Here is a 7352-nt window from a genome sequence, read left to right on the forward strand (position 1 = left end):
GTCTTCATTGAGTTTATTTCTGAATACCCATCTTGTTCCTATGACCGGTTGATCTTTCGGTCTAGGGACTAGGTACCAGACTTTGTTACTCTCAAACTAGTTTAACTCTTCTTGCATTCCCAAGATCCAATCCGGATCTAACAATGCTTCATCCACCTTTTTCGGCTCAATCTGGGATATAAAAGCGGAATTAAAGTATTCCTCCAGGATTTGTTGCCTAGTTTGAACAGGTTTTGAAGGGTCACCTATAATAAGCTCAGGAGGATGATTTGTGTTCCTTTTGAGATTCGGTTCAGGAGAGTCTACCAAATCACCATTTGTTTGATCAAGGCTAGACATATCGGTAGGCTGAGCAATAATGTCAGACCGACCGATTTTCTCAGTTTGAACCGAGGTGTCAGCTTCCTGCTGTGTGACAACTTGATCCGGTTGGGTTTCATCATCACCCATTTGGTCATGGACAAACCGTCTGAAAACCGGAACCTCATCCTCACTATCAAAATGGATATTGTTATTTTCTAGTCTGTTATGTAGATCAAAGGATGATGCAGTCTTATTTTCAACCGACTCATCGAATACAACATGAAGAGATTCCTCCACGGTTGAGGTTCTAGTGTTATACACTCTATATTCTTTACTAACTGCTGAGTAACATAGCATGATCCCAATATCGGATTTTGCATCAAAAGCAGATAAGTAGTTTTTGCCATTTATGTGAATGTAACATTTACAACCGAAAATTTTAAGATACCTAATGTTGGGAATCCTATCAAAGTATTCTTCATACGGTGTTTTGTTGTGAAACTTGTTAATCAAAGACCGATTTTGCGTGTAACATGTAGTATTGATAGCCTCAGCCCAGAATTTTTGAGCAACACCCGAATCGGCTATCATGGACCTTGCGACTTCCTTGAGAGTTCAATTTCTTATCTCGTCCAGGCCATTCTGTTGAGGAGTCCTAGCACTAGACAACTCGTGTCTAATATCAGATTCACCAAGAAATGCATTTAGAGTACTATTTGTAAATTCGGTTCCTCTATCACTCCTAATGCTGTTGATGCGTGTTGATTTTTCATTTTGTAAACGTTTAAGTAATGTAATTAAATTTGATGCGGTTTCACGTTTGGATGCCAAAAATATTACCCATGTATACCTAGAATAATTATCAACAACTACCATAGTGTAGAGCATGCCACCTAGGCTGACGACCCTAATCGGTCCAAATAAATCCATGTGAAGGAGATCTAAGCATCAGTTAGACTGAATGTGTCATTTACTCTTAAATGTTGACTTAGTTTGTTTACCCATTTGACATGCTGAGCAAATCTTATCCTTATTGAATACTATATCAGGAATTCCTTCAACCAGCTTTTTACTGCGGATATAGTTTAAGGTTTTCAGGTTTAAATGGTTCAGCCTTTTATGCCACAGCCAAGTTTGATCGGTTTTAGCTACCATGCAAACAGAATGTTCTACTTTATTTTTCCAATCTACCTTGTATATGTTTCCTAACCTATTTCCGGTTAGTAGTATGTTACCCTGAGAGTTTTTAACTAAGCATGCATGTTTAAGAAATTCTATAGTGTATCCAGCATCACACATTTGACTAATGCTTAGCATGTTAAATTGTAGGTTTTCAACTAAAAGTACATTGTCAATTGTTAAATTACCATGGACAATCTTACCCTTTCCCACAGTTCTACCTCTTGAATTATCACCGAAGACAATCATTGCACCAGTTTCTATTCTGATGTCGGTTAGAAGGTTGTTGTTTCCAGTCATGTGTCTGGAACAACCGCTGTCCAGGTACCACTCAGAGTTTCCTAGCCGTCTCTTCATATCCTGCAAAATATACATATTTACAACTATTTGGTACACACATTTACTTGGATCCACAAGTGATTAGTCCCTTAGGTATATAGACTTTAATATGTCGGACAACTTTCCCGGTTATGGTTTTGACTAGTTTTCTTGTACTTGGTTTGGCGTCTTTCTGTTTTCCTAAGAGTGCCTTATTCGGAGGTGGTCTTTGGTTTATCCTATGTGGTCGTGGATTGTCTTGCTTACCGTTGGGCCGGTTGGCTTTCCTTTTCTCAGGATGAAGCCATTTTTCGGAGTTAGTTGGACTTACATAAGTTATTTCGTCGTCATCGGTTGAAGAGCTCTTGACAAATCTTACAAAGGGAAGGTTATCTTTTGTGAGCTTCCTTTTGTCCGAATGGTTCCGGTTAGCGGATTTGTTGTTTTTGTACCCAAAACCAAACATGCACTTGGGATGTCTCTTGTACCTAGACATCTGGTTCACCATTTCACTAGATCTTTTCCATGCGGCTATTCGATACCAGGTTCGGGCATCTTCCTCTTCGTTCAGCTCTTGAACTGACTCCTTGAGCTGTTCGGTCTTAGAGGATAGTTCAGGTGCTATCTCGGTTTCTAGGATTTTATCAGGTTGGATGGTTTTTGGTTCGGTCAAGGTTGGTACTATGGGGTCGGTTCTAAAGTTGAGTTGGGTTGGTATTAATGTTAATAGGTTCTTATACTCTGCTACCATGTCATTTAGTGCATTAAATAACTCATCTTTAGTAAATTCTTCACATGGAGAATCAAATACCCGTTCCTCATTTGCCATGAGACATGTGAGTTCATCATCACTGTCATTGTGATCCCATAAGCTTTCTCCATCATCGGCTATTAGTGCTTTCTGAACTTCACTTCCTTCACCGGTTTGTTGATAGTTATTTCGGTGATTCTGATCATCCGATTTCCGGTCATCTCGTCTTGGTTTTCTGCATTCCCACCTAAAATGTCCCAAACAATTGCAATTATAACATCTAACATTAGATTTATCACCGTAGTTGTTGTTTGTCGGTTGGCTTCTCTTCATGAATCTGCCAAATTTCTGTGCAAGCATTGCCATGGCATCCTCGGTAAACTGTTCAGCGGTTCTGATCGGTGCAGGAGCAACCGGTTCTATGGAGGTGACTAGTGCTTTTGTAGAGGTTGAAGCTAAGACATCATCTTCAATCCTAGATCTCATTTCAAACTCATATGCCTTGAGATCTTCGAATACATCGTGTAGCTTCATCTTGCTTAGGCAGTTTGATTCCCTCATCACCATCGTCTTTATATCCCATACACTTGGAAGAGACCTTAACGCTTTCATGATGATTTCCTTGTTGTCATACTTCTTTCCAAGAGTTGATAGCTCGTCTATCACATATGTGAACCGGTCACTGTACTCCCTCATTGTTTCTCCCGATTTCATCTTAATGTTTTCAAACTTTTGAGTAGCCACAATTATCTTGTTTTCTTTGGTTCTTTCATTTCCCTCATGAATTTGAATCACCGTTTCCCATATTTCCTTTGCGGTTTTACAATCTCTGACCTTACAAAAAGTGTTCTTGTCCAAACCGTTGATGATACGGTTTCTAGCATGGTTGTCCAAATTGTTTCTTCTCTTTATCAATCTTTACCGGTCCTTCAATCAGGATGAACTGCATCTCTTCATCCATGGTGATTAGGTGCAGGTGCATGCGTGCCTTCTAGTTGACAAAATCGTCACCTTCTAGCATTGGAGGCTTATCGAAAGACATGATTGCTTGAGTATTGAAACTAACTGCTCTGATACCAATTGTTAGGATCTAGGTCGCGGTTGGGGAACCGTGGTCTGGCCGGTTAACGCGTGTCACTTAACGGTTGGTGATAGTTAGAGATTAACACCAGGGTTTCAATACTACACAAACTGTCACAAACCTTGAACCGAGTTCAAGTGCGGAAGTGATTTGTTTCAGGTTGAAGCAGCACACACACAGGATGAATGGAACCGGATTTGGATAAAGTCGGTTTGGAGTTTGGTGGGTCGGTTTTGGGATTCAGTAAATCGGTTTAGGTAGGATCGGTTAGTATGTAAAGCCGACAGAAAGTAAATAGCAAGACATGTTTTTATGGATGTTCGGAGATAAAACTCCTACGTCACCCCTTCCTCTCGAAACCGCGAGAAGGATATTCACTAAGGAATACACAAACACAATCCGATCGAGACTTATTTGCTGTTCGATAACACTCGTACAATTCTCACTGAAATTGTAATCTTACTTCAAATACACACTTAAGCTCTTTTAATTTAGAGAGATAAAGACAACTTATAATTTGGGTTGGTGTAACTCTTAAAAATATTTTCACTTGTGACTTGTAACTTGTTGTTAGAACTGCATTTACTCCTCTTCAGCTCCTTCTTTTATAGGTGAAATGTGCCAACGGTCACATTTCATCACCTTGAATCTGATTGGTTGAGCAGAGGTTTAGTGATTCAGACCTGGCGGTCTAGGCTTCCAGTGTATAGGTCAAACCGGCTAGGTTTGTCTTTTACTTAATATGACAACTGTCGGTTGGACAGTTGCCTGCACCTGGAGGGTTGCGCCTCTGATTTATCCCGGAGTGGAAAGATCTTGTCGGACGGTCTTCTACAGCCTGCAGATTGTCCTCAGACTTGTATGAATATGGTAATACTAAGATCTGTCCCTTTGGTATCATCTTCAACAGATACTCAAAGTATCTATTTGCACCGATCGATTTTTTTAGGTTAACCGGATGACTTCCGGTTTTGGCTTTCTCTTCTTGATCGGTCTTGTCTTCCTGATCGGTTAGGTTCTTGGCCGGTTGTGTTGTTTGACCGGTTGAATTACTTGACCGATCCTGATTCTTTAACCGTTCCTGCACAGAAAGTTTATTTTGTTAAGTTCTTATTTTAACCGATCTAATTTATCTAACATACTCCCTTGAGTCGAGGCTAAGTCGGCATTAGCTGAGGAGTTCACCAAAGATTGCTTCTCAAGATTTTTTAGCCTACTAGAAATATAATGGATACTTTGCTGCATCAGAGTTAGAGCTTCCAAGATGAATTTATAGATGTTCATTGTTCCCGGAGAAGCCTCTTTAGAAGAAGAGGGGTCAGAAGATACGATGTGGGAACCGACTAGAACATAGCGGATATGATCATGATGAAAACTTACTTAAATTAATGGCTCTGGTTCCTTGTGTTGAGAAGTGACTCGAGGCACTTGGATTAATTCCCACCACCCTCTCCTTCAATTTCATTGAGCATATTTTTGTCGAAACCTGATAGTTCTTTAGAGAGGGTAGGTTGATTGGGTAGAGATTCCTTGGATTGAGATGGGGATGATCGCTTAGATTTTAGGGAGTCAGACCACTTTTCTTCATACGCCTGCCCATCTGATGGGACGATTTGAACATCGGTCTCGGGCATCTGCTTAGATGAAGGAGAGGAAGGATGAGCAGCCTCTAATTCAGATGCTTTCTTAGAACAAACATGTTCCCCCTCAACAGACGAGGTCTGCAATTGTTCGGACGTAGGGGGAGCAACATCAGATGGTTCCCTTTGAGCAGACGAAAGATTTTACTCAGAAGTTTGAGAATGCTCCTTCTCAACAAGAGGGATTGTCTACACTCCAGACTAGTGGGGCGTCTACTCAGCCGAGTGAAAGACATAGAATCTCCTTTCTTCAACAGATGACTTCTGGTGCTTGATGACGTGAAGAGTCGTCTACTCTTCAACCACCGAGAGTATCTACTGAGCTGTAGATATGGGACACGACTCACCTTAATGAATGGAATCTCATCAATATATGACATCTGCTCATCCTCGTCTGAACAGTTCAACTCTGCTCGAGGCGCCTCGCTCCGAAGAGCATTAGTCTTGGACGACTTAGTCCCATGGACATATTAAAGATCCATGGAAACATAGGATTTCATGAGCATTTTAAGACAATTAAGAACCTACGCATCTGTTTGAGTTGTTTTGTCTGAAAGGTTAAAATTCGCTTCCCTTTGGCAAAAGATGGGGTAGAAAGTGCGTCCTCTAGCATTTTATGCAATGAGCTCTCTTCTCTTGATAGCCTCGTTGACATCTTGGGTTTTGGTTTATGAGAGGACCAACTTCTCCATCTGTAGCAGTTCCTTCCACCTTTTCGCCAAAGTTGACCTTGGGTTGACATCACTAAACTTCGTGTGGAGCCTGGTGCATAGCCATTTATCAAACAACTCGATTTTCACAGACGTCGTGGACTCAACGTCCCCCATGATGAGGTCGAATGTCTGATTGACTTTAGACGAGTATTTTGGAATATGATATGCTGTTTCTTTTCCATTCCTTACAACTTCGGAAGGTTTGGGGTTAGGGACAGGCTATTTGAATTCGATGCCCTGAGCTCCTCGAGCGACTCTAAGCATAGAAAAAGGAGAAACCTTCTTTGAAAATGCATTTGGTGGAGCAGCTGCAGTAGGACCAACTATTTCTTCAAGATTCGTAGCAGTAGACGCAGACACAGTCTCCTGCTTTGCTACAGGTAAAGTAACTTCAGTTTGAATACCAGCTTGACCAACAACTTCAGACGTCACTAGTTCGACAGGGGAGATAACAACTTCTTCCCCTGTCTCTTTTCAACAAATTCACCAAATATCGTAATAGTTGTTTCATCAGCAATAACATTTCCCGTATGTCTTTTTTCAATAGGATTTCCAACTGACTCAGTAGTTGGATCAGCAATAGGTTCCACCACGGGAACAACAATGGACTCTTCGACCAAAGAAATACTGGGATTTACCTTGGAGGTCGTCTGAACAACGGTAGATGCCTCCGTCTGATCAGTAGGTAGAGCATCCGTCGGACCAGCAAGAATAGCTTCCGTCTGACCAGCAGCCAATGCAGATGCCTCACCAAACACCTTGAGTTGACTAGCCAAAACTTCGTCTATGGAAGACGGTGAGGCTAAGAACATAAGAACAACAACAACAAGAGTTTCCATTATTCTCGCTCTCTTTGGAATGGACTCAACTTCAGTAGTTTCTCTAATGGATAGCCTCTTTTGGCTAGTGGAACTTGCAGTAGATTCCAAAGACGACATTTTCATTTTCTTTGTAGGGGTCTTACGACGAGAGTTCGCAGGATGCTTAGACCGAGTAGTCGACTGACCACTCGTCTAAAGGTGAGGCATCTGATGAGCATTCGTAGATAGAAATTTATTTGTGCTATCCGCATATCTCGCATTTAAGCTAAATCATATGTCTATTTAGAAGGCGTCTTCTTACGCATAACAACAGCCGAGTTAGTAGACGTCTGCCTTACATCTACACGTCCGAACATGCTTAAATTGCAATCTTCTTAAGCATAGCCCGCCTGAACTATAATAACTTCAGACGACTGATCTAATTAGTCCAATTTTAGACATCCATTTTAATACGTCTGTCCAGTCAACTTAACAATAGATTTCCCACTTTTTAATGATGTTAAAACATAGTTAGAAGATCAAGTAAGTTATCAATAATTCAAGCCT

The sequence above is a fragment of the Impatiens glandulifera genome, chromosome 1 (genome assembly GCF_907164915.1).
Source record: "Impatiens glandulifera chromosome 1, dImpGla2.1, whole genome shotgun sequence".
NCBI lineage: Eukaryota > Viridiplantae > Streptophyta > Magnoliopsida > Ericales > Balsaminaceae > Impatiens > Impatiens glandulifera.